At 42.2% G+C, this 12,834-nt stretch overlaps 1 protein-coding gene across 3 annotated transcripts in view; it reads right to left on the minus strand.

Moving 5' to 3' along the window:
- Positions 1–12,834, minus strand: part of LOC145346474 (coiled-coil domain-containing protein 102A-like) — a 462,196-nt gene that overhangs the window by 192,605 nt on the left and 256,757 nt on the right. The gene's annotated exons all lie outside the window — the stretch shown is intronic.

Genomic DNA, 12,834 nt, shown 5'->3' on the forward strand with positions numbered 1-12,834 from the left:
AGAAGTGTGAGGATCCTCACTACGGTGCCAGTAAAACACATCAATATATTGTTCTCCACTGCTGAATAAGCACAGTGCCATCAGGTCTAACAGTGATGGATGTGACTTAACCACTCAATAAAACCAATGTGTCACGAAAAAAAGATCCAGCAAGCAAATGAACAGGCTGAAGATTTTTTGAAATTAGGGTTCTGCACAGCGCATGTTTGGGCCAAGTTCTTTCTGGATCAATTCTTGTTGAAAACCAATGTCTGAATAGCTATTCAACTACATAATGGTCCATCACCCTTTGGAGGAAGGGCAAGTGGGAGACATGTACTTTTCTTCCAGATAAATAGTATTGATCTTAAGTATTGATTTAGATGCTATTTCTTCTACCCACATCAGAATCTTGGGAAAGCAATCGAGTAAATAAAACATATTTCTCCCCAGGGCTGACAGCAGTAGGGGTTATAAAGTATCAGTTAAAGATTATTGTCTCCCTTATAAAGATCAGCAAAAGCCAAGAAGCAGGTCATCTGCCTAGATGGGTCACCTGACCAATTCTCTTTGAAAAATATTGCTTGATTCTCTTGGGAACTGAATATCACTGAAAAAGGGACACATCTTGTCGAAGCTATCCAACTTGCACTGATCAGGACAAATACAAGGAGTTGGAAGGGACTTACATTCACATGGAGGGAACCTGTCATCTGGAAACAAAAGGAATATGTTCAAGCTGTATGCTTCATTTGAATTGCCCAGGAGCTGGCGAAGTCTAGAGTTCCCCATTGCTTTCTCCATGACTACACTTCAGCCAGTCAGAGTTGATTTGCAATCAATCACATGCTTTTTCTGCTGCAGTATAAATTATTGTTCGAAATTTGGCATTCTGATGAGTGCAAGATAAAAAATTTCAGCAACAAATTCCTTCACCTAGAGGGTAGTGGATGTGTGGAATTCACTTCCACAGAAAGTGAGGCCAAAACGTTGTCTGATTTCAACAAGAAATTAGATATAGCTCTTGGAGCTAATGGGATCAAGGGATATGGGAGGGAAAGGGGGATCAGGATGCTGAATTTGATGATCAGCCATGATCAAAATGAATGGTGAAGCAGGCTTAAAAGGTCGAATGGCCTCCTTCTGTTTCTTATTTTTATGCCTTTATGTTCAGCAATATTATACGTCCTAGGTATCCGGAGATAAAAATGCATAACATGGTATATTAATCTTCACTCAGTGTGCAGAAAAAACAAGGAACATGTTTTAATTACATAATTTTCATTAATGTTAGTGAAGGGGGATAAACATATTCTTATTAGTTTCAATTTGCGCTAATTGCACTGCAGGGGTTATTTACTTAGTCGTCTCTGCAATATCACCCTGTACTTTCTAAACCTGCTTTGATGACAACGTTTTTTAAAAAACTTAGTTGGGAGGAGGTTTTGGCTGATAGCATTAGTCTCTAAGCAATTACTTAATAATACACTCCCAAGTTGTGTTTTGTTGTAGTAGTGTACATGGGTATTTGAGATTAAATGATCTTTGACATTATTATGATTGATTTTTGCTTTGTATTTCTCTGCTTTTACTTACTACTAACCTCTTTATCCTAATGTACTGATGATGGCCCTCCTCCCTCTATGCAGTATAATCCTTGCAGGCCTGGTGCTCCCATGACGCTGATTGATTGGGAAATTCTAGACTATTGATCTATCTTAAGGCCCAGACCCGAGGTGGTTTTGTGAAGTTAGCCTAGACTCTAAGTTTTACATTTGATTTTGGTATTGGTGAGCATAAGCGTTTTCACTCCAGGTATGATTCAAGTGACCTACTAGGAAGCTTTTATCAAGTTTATTTAAGAACACAGTTAAAATATAACAAAGAGAATTAGCATAAATTTTACCAATTACAAGACTTAAACATGGTACAATATATTTCTTAACAGCTAGCTATCTCTGTTGTTCCAACTTAAAGTGATACCCCATAGACATACATCCTTATTCAGAATGAGCACAAAAATAAGTGTGCTCGCATGATGCTGGATTTTCAGCTTTATAAATACATCTGGATAGTAATCCAAGCAACAATTTTCAGAGAAGGACATATCCCCAAAGTAGCAAAACCTCAGAGAAGCAAATACAATCTCTGCCAGATTTCAGTTTCTAACTTCAGAAAGGGGTGGAGAGACTCTGCTTTCCCTCAACTCCACTGGCAGCATCTAAACTTGAATACATTCTGTGAAAAACCCAGCTTTCCCCATCACATGTGCACATCTTCCTATCATCCCAATGGAGCCTCACTCTGCAAAATCCCAGGGGAAAAAAACAACACAACAGCATTGGTTCAGATTAAAACCAACATTCTAGCTATTAGAAACAATCGTGTTGCTGCAGCAACAATACAGCATGTAGACACTACGGCTCCAACGGTCACTCGAGTCTTCCTATAATTAGCAAAGCCAAATTAAAATCATTTTTATTAAGGCATTGCCAAAGAAGTATGTTCAATGGGGTGGCAGTAGAATACTGGCATGAAATGCTGGGACTAGGAGATGCTGATATTGTTTTATGAGGGGCATCTGGTACTGATCAGGGTATCTGGAATACCTATAAAATGCAATCAGCAGGGGAAGGCTGAACAGACACAGCAAAAGGGGTGAGAGTGGGACAGCTTCAGTTAGACATTTAACTGTGGGATCAGTGGGAGAGGGAGGAAGGAGGGTGATCAGGACTGGCCATTGGAGGGCGGTTTGGGCCTGGTCATCAGGAGGTAACAGGAGCAAGACTGGCCATGGTTGGGGGGGGGGGGGGGGGTGGTTGGTGGCAGGATTGGCCACTATGGGCTGTGGAGGAAGGGGGGAGATTGGGGCTAGCCCAGGGGTCGGGGGGGGGGGGCGGTGGGAGTCCCTGGTAGGCGACCAACTGGGATGGTGGTCAGGAAGGCCAGTGATCAAGAGGCCGGCAACATGGAAGCCAGTGCACATGCGCCGATCTCCGCACTGATGGATCAGCACATGCGCAATTGCCCACTCAACACTATGCTGCTGGCCTCTCGGGAGAGATGTGGTCCCACCCAAACAATTTTCAGTATGAATTAGTCTGAGACACATTGCATTGCGCAGAGTGTTGGAAAATCATTCGGGTAAGTACGCCCAAAAAGTGGGTGCAAAATTCTTTTCTTTTCCCACCTCTTGGGCACTGACAGAGTCATAGAGATTTAAGCATGGAAACAGACCCTTTGTCCCAAATTGTCCATGCTGCCCTTTTTTTAAAGCACGTAAGCTAATCCCAATTGCCTGCATTTGGCTCATATCCCTCTACACCTATCTTACCCATGTAACTGTCTAAATGCTTTTTAAAAGACAAAATTGTACCTGCCTCTACTACTATCTCTGGCAGCTTGTTCCAGACATTCACCAATGTCTATGTGAAAAAATTGCTCCTGTGGACTCTTTTGTACCTTTCTCCTCTCACCTTAAAATACTTCTATACTCCTTTAGCTTTGGGAAAAGATATTGACGGTTCACAGATTGACTGATGATCTTTGCCCCTCATTATTTTATAGACCTCCATAAGATCACCCTGCAGCCTCCTACGCTCCAGATAAAAAAGTCCCAGTCTATCCAGCCTCTCCTTACGACTCAATCCATCAAGTCCCATGTAGCATCCTAGTAAATCTTTTCTACACTCTTCCTAGTTTAATAATATCCTTTCTATAATAGAGTGACCAGAACTGTATTCCAAGTGTGGCCTTACCAATGTCTTGTACAACTTCAACAAGACGTCCCAGCTCCTATATTCAATGTCCTGACCGATGAAACCAAGCATGCCGAATGCCTTCTTCACCACTCTGTCCACCTGTGACTCCACTTTCAAGGAGCTATCGACATGTACTCCTAGATCTCTTTGTTCTGTAACTCTCCCCAGTGCCCTCCCATTAACTGAGTAAGTCCTGCCCTGGTTCAATCTATCAAAATGCATCACCTCACATTTGTCTAAATTAAACTCCATTTGCCATTCATCAGCCCACTGGCCCAATTGATCAAGATCCCATTGCAATCAGAGATAACTTTCTTCACTATCCACTATAACACCAATCTTGATGTCGTCTGCAAACTTACCAACCATGCCTCCTATATTCTCATCCAAATCATTAATATAAATGTTAAATAACAGTGGACCCAGCATTTAGTTTTGTTTTGGGAGAATTCCAAACAAGGATATTACTTGATCTCAGTAAATATTTGTGGTACTTCTATTAGAGGTTTCACAGTGGATACTGGTGAAATGCAAAAGCCTGTTCATTAGGGGCGGCACAGTAGCAATCACTGCTGTCTCATAGTGCCAGTGACCCAGGTTCAATTCTGGCCTTGGGTGACTGTCCTTGTGGAGTTTGAATGCTCTCTCCATATCTGTTTGACTTTCTTCTGGGCGCTCCGGTTTCCTCCCACAGTCCTAACAATGTGCAGGTTAGGTTGACTGATTATGTTCAATTGTTCCTTAGTGTCAGGGGAATTAGTCAAGTAAATATGTGGAGTTATGGGGATAGGGTCTGGGTGAGATTGTTGTCAGTGCAGGTTCAATGGGCCAAATGGCCTCCTTCTGCATTGTATGGATTCTATGATTCTATGGAAGATGTCCAGTAATTCAGGCCGTTCAATATCATTTCTCTTGCTTGACAGCCTCTATGGAGAAGCTGATGCCATTTTACTCCCTAATAAAGACATGCCACATGCGGCAAATGTTGCTTATGTCACCTGTTGCCATCTGGCATGACGCAGAAGCATAAGAACTGACAGCAACAATGATGTTAACACCAACAGACACAATGCTGTGTCTCTCCGAGTGGTGGGCTGCAGTTGATTCTCGAGCAGGTGATAAAATGGAGTCTCCAGAAACACAGCTCCACCACCAGACTCAGATGGTTCATCATGATACACATCACGTACCGTTTCCTACATTCTCCCGTCACCCTCTCCTGGTCTGCGTTGGCTTCCTTGCTGCTTCTTCCCATGTTTCAGCCCTAAGACATGCCAAGCAGCTAACCTTTCACAATTCTGCTGAAGCTCATCACCACAGAGATTGAAACATCCACTGAAACACACTCTCCAGTAGTTATCAATAGCAATTAGTAAAAGAGCCATAAAATTACTGCAAGAAACCCACCAGGATTGAATGGAGGTGGCCATCACTCAGTAAGGATAGGCAATAACGCCTCCAACAACACCTCCTCCACCATCATCCTCAACACCGGTGCCTCAGAAGCCTATGTTTTCAGCCCCCTACTGTACTCCTTATACATCTATGACTGTGTGGCCAAATTCCCCACCAGTTCAATTTTCAAGTTTGTTTTTGACACCACTGTAGTGAGTCGGATGTCAAACAATGATGAAACAGAGTGCAGGAATGAGATAGAGAATCTGGTGAACTGGTGTGGCAACAACAATCTCTCCTTCAATGTCAACAAAATGAAGGAGATTGTCATTGACTTCAGGAAGTGTAAAGGAGAACTTGACCCCGTCTATATCAATGGGGACGAAGTAGAAATTGTTGAGAGCTTCACGTTTTTAGGTGCCCAGATCACAAACAACCTGTCCTGGTCCCCCCATGCTGACACTATAGTTAAGAAAGCCCACCAACACCTCTACTTTCTCAGAAGACCAAGGAAATTTGACATGTCAGTACGACTCTCACCAACTTTTGCAGATGCACCATAGAAAGCATTCTTTCTGGTTGTATCACAGCTTGGTATGGCTCCTGCTCTGCCCAAGACCACAAGGGACTACAAAAGGTTGTGATTGCAGCCCAATCTATCACACAAACCATCTTTCCATCCGTTGATGCTGTCTGCACTTCCAGCTGCTTCAGAAAAGCAGCCAGCATAATTAAGGACCCCACGCACCCCAAACATTCTCTCTTCCACTTCTTCTTTCAGGAAAAAGATAAAAAAGTCTAAGATCAAGTACCAAATGACTCAAGAACAGCTTCTTCCCTGCTGCTGTCAGACTTTTGAATGGACTTACCTTGCATTAAGTTGATTTTTCTCTACACCCTAGCTATGACTGTAACACTACATTCTGCACTGTCTTATTTTTTTCTCTATAAATGTTATGTTTTGTCTGTATAGACACAAACAATACTTTTCACTGTATGTTAATATATGTGACAATAATAAATCAGATCAAATCAAATCCTGAAAATATCACTAAAGTCGCTGCTTACAAACTATTCCTGTCATGATTTACTGGACAAACCTCAGAATGAACCAATGTGGTGCTACCATACAACAATATCTCAAAAACGTCCTTAAGCAGGCACTCGGGCCCAAATTTGAGGAGACCGAAGGGCTCCTTGCCATGGCCAAAATCAAGTTAGTGCCCTGCATCCAGGAGTCACATTCACATTTTGTGGGTTTGTGGGAAAAGGGATGGGATATGTTTCAACCTAATGGGAAACTCAAACTTAGCAGGGCTACTTAAACTCAGTTCTGAGTTCAGACTCTATTGAGTTTGGATATGTGTGGATATGTGTAAAAGGTGGCTGTGGTGTGCAGAAACAAGCTATTAAAATCACCTGCCCTTTAAATTATGAAAAGAAACTACAACTTGAGTTGAAAAAAAAAATCAGCATTTGTAAGTGCAATGACCATTTGTTGACATTAACCTGAGAGATGTCATTATAGTATTATTACTGTTTGACTGCTTTCACAACCTAGCATTATCACAGTGGGAGGTCATCTACATTCACCGTTTGGTTGATAGCTCCAAAAGGTTAAACATGAATTAGCTGCCTTTGATGTGGGGCTATGAATGTAACTGTTTGTGTTTATAAGGGACCACAACATGAATGGGCTTTTATCAATGAGATTATTCTGTTTATAAATATGGCAAAGTCTATAATAGATACTTAAACCTTTATTTTATATTGTCTTAGCAGGGGTGTTTATGTCTGCCTTGGTGGATTTGGATGAGCTAACACAGAGGGCATAGGGACAGTGGTTGATGGCATGGGGTTGGCATTAAGTTGTCATAGGGACTATAAGAGGCCATAGGAATCAGTGAAGAGGCATAGGTTGGCATGGAGTATATGAGAGGCCACAGGGGAGATGGAGTGGTGAAGCTTAAGGTAGCATAGATTGGGCATGAGAAACTGTTTTTGGTGGTGGCAGGCTTCAACACACACCCATCCATCCCAGAGTGAAAATCCGGCGCTTCAGGGCAGTTTCTCCTGAATCAGGTTAGCGGAATCAGAAAATTTCCAGATGCTGCACATCTGAATCAAGAGCAAAAATCCAATCCACGTTGTTTATTTAAATGTTGTAATTCAGCCTCTAACCTGTCAGGTGGCAAGTCAAAAACATATAAAAGTTGTCTGATGTAACAGATTACCAGATAGTGACCTCTACTTTAACCAAAAAAAAGTTTTAAGCTATTTTCTAAACAAGAACACATTCTAACAGATCTTTTGGATCTGCATCAGAGTAAATTCTCCATAAAACAAATCAAACTCTCATGGCATTACACACTTCAGGCAGGATAATGGGAAATATACATAAGCTTATATCACCAGTTATTGTATATGAAAGGAGGGCACAGCTTCCTCAAATTGAGCTGAATTCTCCATAATCAAATTACCCCTTATCCAGTGTTATCCTGGATTATAAAAGTTTATGCAAACCTTTCTCATAATCACAGCCTGAGCATCCTAGTGAATCTGTACTATATGAATTCCAAGGACAATGCATCTTTGTAAAGGTGCAGAATCCAGAAATGTACACAGTAATCCTGATGATGTCTCACCAGGATTTTGTACGCAACTGTCCTCCCCTTAATATTCTAACGCTCTACTTATAAAGGTTAACATCCCATTTATCTTTTCAATTTTTTTCTGCTCCTGACTACATAAATCTCTTTGGACCGCCACTGTTCTGAGCTTTTCATCATTTAAGGAAAAAGTCCTATCTTTATCTGGCCCAAAATGAATAGCCTCACATTTACCTGCACTGAAATTCATCTGCCACAGTTTTGCCCACTCACTTAATCTATCAATGTCTTTATAATTTCATGCCCCTGTCTACACTTCTTACTAAGCCATCAATCTTTGTGTCAGCTTGAACGTATGGCTTTCTATTGTGCTATCTAAGCCATTAATACATAGAGTAAATAGTGAGCCCCAGTACAAGAGGGACACTGGTTGTTTCCTTCCAATTAAAGTATACTCATTATCCCTACTCACTCTCTCTCTCACTAGCTAGCCAATCTCCTAAACAGATCAATAATTTGTTTTCAGCTTTAATTTTAACTAACAGCCTCTTATGGGGAACTTCATTAAATGCCTTCTGGAAATTTGTGTGGTTGAAGTTGCTCTTGGCCGTTGGTATTATTACCATTATGTTAACCATAACTTGGGAGCTGCTCTGGTGGGCACCTCATACATTGTAAAAGTTAAGGACTGTTGGCATGGTCCGGATCCTGAAGCAATCTTAACAGTTGAACATGGGGCAATGATACTAAGTGCCTAACCTGGTGGAGGCCTCATTGTGGCCAGAAGAGATCAATGTAAGTTTATTTTTTCTTTCTTTTTTTGAATGCTTCATTATGGACCACAAAGTCCCACAAGGTAACTTTGGGCCCTACTGACCTGGGCTCTTCTCCCCCAGCTGCCATTGGCCTTTTACTGAACACACTCCTTATTCCTGGCACTGATCCCTCAAATCCTCAGCAGCAGCCTTGTGAGGTCCAGAATCCTGTCACTACTAGAAGGGATGTCACATACCAACCGACTCAAGAACAGATTTTCCTGCTGCCATGAGACTTTTGAATGGACCTACGTCGCATTAAGTTGATCTTGCTCTACCCCCTAGGCTATGACTGTAACACTACACTCTGCACTCTCTCATTTCCTTCTCTATGAACGGAATGCTTTGTCTATATAGCGCACAAGAAACAATACTTTTCACTGTGTACTAATCCATATGACAATAATAAATCAAATCAAAATCAATTTCAATCCTTCAAACAACATCTGGGAGATAAAGACCCTTTGTCACTTGCCTTAGTCCATACATGTTGCCTTGATGCTCCAAGTTAAAATAAGGACCATTGTCAATGTTGCTCTAGATTTGTCATTGTGCACAGTCTTTTCATTTGAATGTGTTTTACCCTTACCTTAATTGTGCACAAGTATGGTATCTTAAAGGGGACAACTGGTGTTCAGTCCGGGTGGGTAATTATTGGGTTACCGCACAGGCACATGAAAGCACAACTTACAGGGAACCATGACTATTACCTTTTCTTAGCTCAACTTTAGGCTTTCAAAACAACAATCTCACTTTTAAAGCAATGTTTAAAAGCCTGTATTACAAGAGTATGGGGATGACACTCTTTCAAAGGCATCATTATCTTGCAGTTAAAAATGTCAGGCAGTGCAGATGGAAGGGTAAGTTTTGTGGTGCTGGCCTTTTGAAAAGCAAACACCTTCAGGATGTGGAGCTCAGTAGGGTTGTGTCAACTACAAGGAAATCAATGTGAAGAAGGTGATGTATGTCTGAGTAAGTACAATTCAAATTTCCAATTATATTTGGCTCCTTCGAACATTTCAATTTGAACTGTTACTGTACGAAAGTTAGGTAGTGAAAGTTCGGAAAATATATTGAATTAATGGGTCACATCAGAGTTAATCAGAGGATTTGTCAAAGATGGCGTGCATTACTAATGAGGCTTAAGGCTGGTATGGCCTGCATCTGGCTTCAAACTGAATCAATTCTTTACTTCTTCTTGTTATATTTCATTTATTTTCCTCATTTTATATATAAGGCCTTGATATTTTTGGGGAATGAGGAGATGATTAAGACTACTTGAAAACGTGTAGAGGCTAGGATATAACTGAACAGCGAACCCTCATTATCAGTTTTCTTTCCAGTTCCTTCTTGACTACCAGCTAAATTGATTACATATTGAGATTCAAATCTGTTAATGAAGCCTCCCTGGCCTGTACTGAGCCAGATCATCTGTAACTGTGTGATCATTGCAATACCATAATTGGTCACAGCAAATTTAGGTTAGAGAAAGGAAAATTACCCGTTTCCGCATCCCTATTGAACATCCAGTGACTCCTGCTGGAAATTTGCATGTATGGATATCCAGTGAAGACATCACTGACTCTGCTCAATGGTAATGCCTCCCACGCTAAAACATCCTACCAACATTCACACGTATGAAATGGCCACTTAGTCAAGTAGAGGACAACCAGTGCCTTTCAACTGTATCCTAGCAAGGACTTAACAACCTTCAGTGTGGAGCAAGGAAAAAAACGATATCAAGAAATGCACGTGGTACAGGAATAAATTACAGGGCTGAATTTTTTAATGAAAGCACCAGGGTTGAAATCAGGAAGTGATTCCCTTTAGTGGGTGGCAGGGCCCAGTTGAAGAAGCCATCCCCAAAAGCTGCTGGCCCAGTCTGAGGGCCCTCAGCTCAGCAAGGTCTGCAGCGTCACAGCTGACACTGGCCCCTGCTGAGCTTGCAACTTGAAGATGTGGGCACCTCAATGCTGAGGTTCCCTTGAAGATTTGTGAGTGTGTGTGGGATGGCTGGGGCCAGGAAGGCGTAGGGACAGCCATTGCTGCCAGGGCAGTCTCTTCATGAGCCATGGAGCCTCCCAGTCTGGAGGGTTTCCCCACACACCCACAGAAAAACATTGGGAGTCTGCCCTTGATTAACCCACAAATTGTTTAAATTGCCTTTCCAATAGGCAGTTGTGTGGCTAAGGTTCCCACCATTGTCACGATGCCGTGGCAGTTGAAAAACATCAGTCTCACCAATGTCTTCCCCTGCCATCTTGCCAGCCTCTAGCCTCCCAACCTGCCTTCAATGGTCTTGGCAAATGTAGCTCATTAAATTGGAAGTGAATACAAAATCATATATGTGCCACAAGACTATTTTTAGTGTTGAATTTTGTGACTAATAATTAGTACTTCCAGAAATAGTATAGAAGAGAGCATTCAGTCACGTAAATATTAATCAGTATTAAAGTTCAGATGGGGCAAGTGGTTGGCAAGGTGTAGGATTCGGGATGAACACAATGGGCCCGATTTTACCATTCTGTCATGCCTGTTTTCGAGGCCATTAACACGATCCACGTCTGTGTCCGCGCAGATGGCCACTTTACCGAGACCTGGGAATGGCCACGATCTGATTCGCACCCGAAACAGATGCAACGACGATTTAAATGCATTTGCAAGTATTTCAATTGAATTAATGAACTGCACCCCTCCCGCCAAACTTTATCAGCATTTCCCTCTTTACCATTGCACTCACCAATCCGGAATCGCGCCAAAATGAACCTGCTGAATAAAATTCTGAATTGGGCACTCCAGTTGCTGAAGAAGTGAGTTCAGAGCTTCCAATGGCTCTCTGACTCAGATCAGTGGCAGGGGAAGGAGAGAGGTGGGTCAGATCATTCTCTGGTGGGAAGCAAGGAGGGAGGGCAGATTGTTGTCTGGTTTGGTGGGTGGGGAGGAGGGAAGATTGTTGTCTGGTTGTGGGGGAGGAGGGCCAATCATTGTCTGGTTGGGGGGGGGGATGAAGGGCCAGTCGTTATCTGGCTGGGGGGAGGGGGGAGGGAGGCAGTTCAGGTGTACCTCTGGGTGGGGGTGGTGGAGTGAGGCCAGATCATTCTCTATATCCTTTTATCCACTCCCATGGCTCCTTATAGACCCTATGCCAACTTGGTGCCAAGTCCCACCCACTGCCTTTTATCCTTACACCCTCTAATATCAACTCACTTCGTATCCACCTTGGGCACACCTCAGGAGCCACACTGAGATGAAATAAAAAAAAAAGAGTACAATAAAAGCATTTTACATTGGTTCGGGTGCTTGATCCTTCATAAGGACAAAGAGTTGCGTTCACAACCCCTTGTCAAAGACAGCTAATCCTACAATAGCATCATGGAGTTGTCAATAAAATCATGAACATACAGCCATCCACGCTTCACTGTGATTATGGCAGGTTGTGGAAACAATCAGGCAGTCAAAATGCTATAATGCCACCTAGGGTTATGTCAAGAGACGTCCTATTGAAACTGCAAGCACTACTTTTTTCAACTCAGAGAAATGGCCAGCCTATTTTGTTTTAAGAAGTCAAATGGTTGGCCATTTAAATAACTTGATAGCTCTACAGACCCTATCTGCATTTTATGAGCATTTATGTAAAACTAGCACTCACATACTGCAGGAAAAGGCTGTTGCTCCAAGGAAAATGGGATGTTCAACTTGGCAATGTGTTGAAATGGGTTTTCCTCAGTGCGAGTCCCATCCCATTCTTGTTTCCCTCTCAGCAAAAATAGAATCTGGTGGAAAGTATGTCAAGATATCTGAATCCGGGGTCCCAGCACTATTTTGGAGAAGTCGCCATAACTTGACAAAAATCTATGCCAAATGAGAGCCAGCTGGTCTTTTTGGACTCTCAGGTGCAGGAGACCAGGAGGGGAGACCAAAGACAGTTGCTGTACAATGCAACAGAAAAAACTGTTTTGTGTTAGCCTATATCATGCTGAACAAATACTCTGTTCAAAGATCAAGCAGTCATCAGAATTAGCCTTGCTTCTGGACGTTAGATCATGGATGCTCAGAAGAATGAAGAACACTGGAAGACTTGCACTAATGTGGCAGGGAGAAGGGATCCTGCCAAAAAGCTTGGAGGAATCTGGGAGTTAATTTACAAGAATGTGTATTTGCTGAGGGCATCGCATAATGAACAAATGAGTCTTAAAGTATTTTTGGTTGCGTTAATTAGTTAATGGGGAATTACCTTAGTTTGATATGTTAGTGGACTATTATGTAATGTTTGCC

This window comes from Carcharhinus amblyrhynchos, chromosome 8, assembly GCF_965287045.1.
Source record: "Carcharhinus amblyrhynchos chromosome 8, sCarAmb.v2.hapA, whole genome shotgun sequence".
Lineage (NCBI taxonomy): Eukaryota > Metazoa > Chordata > Chondrichthyes > Carcharhiniformes > Carcharhinidae > Carcharhinus > Carcharhinus amblyrhynchos.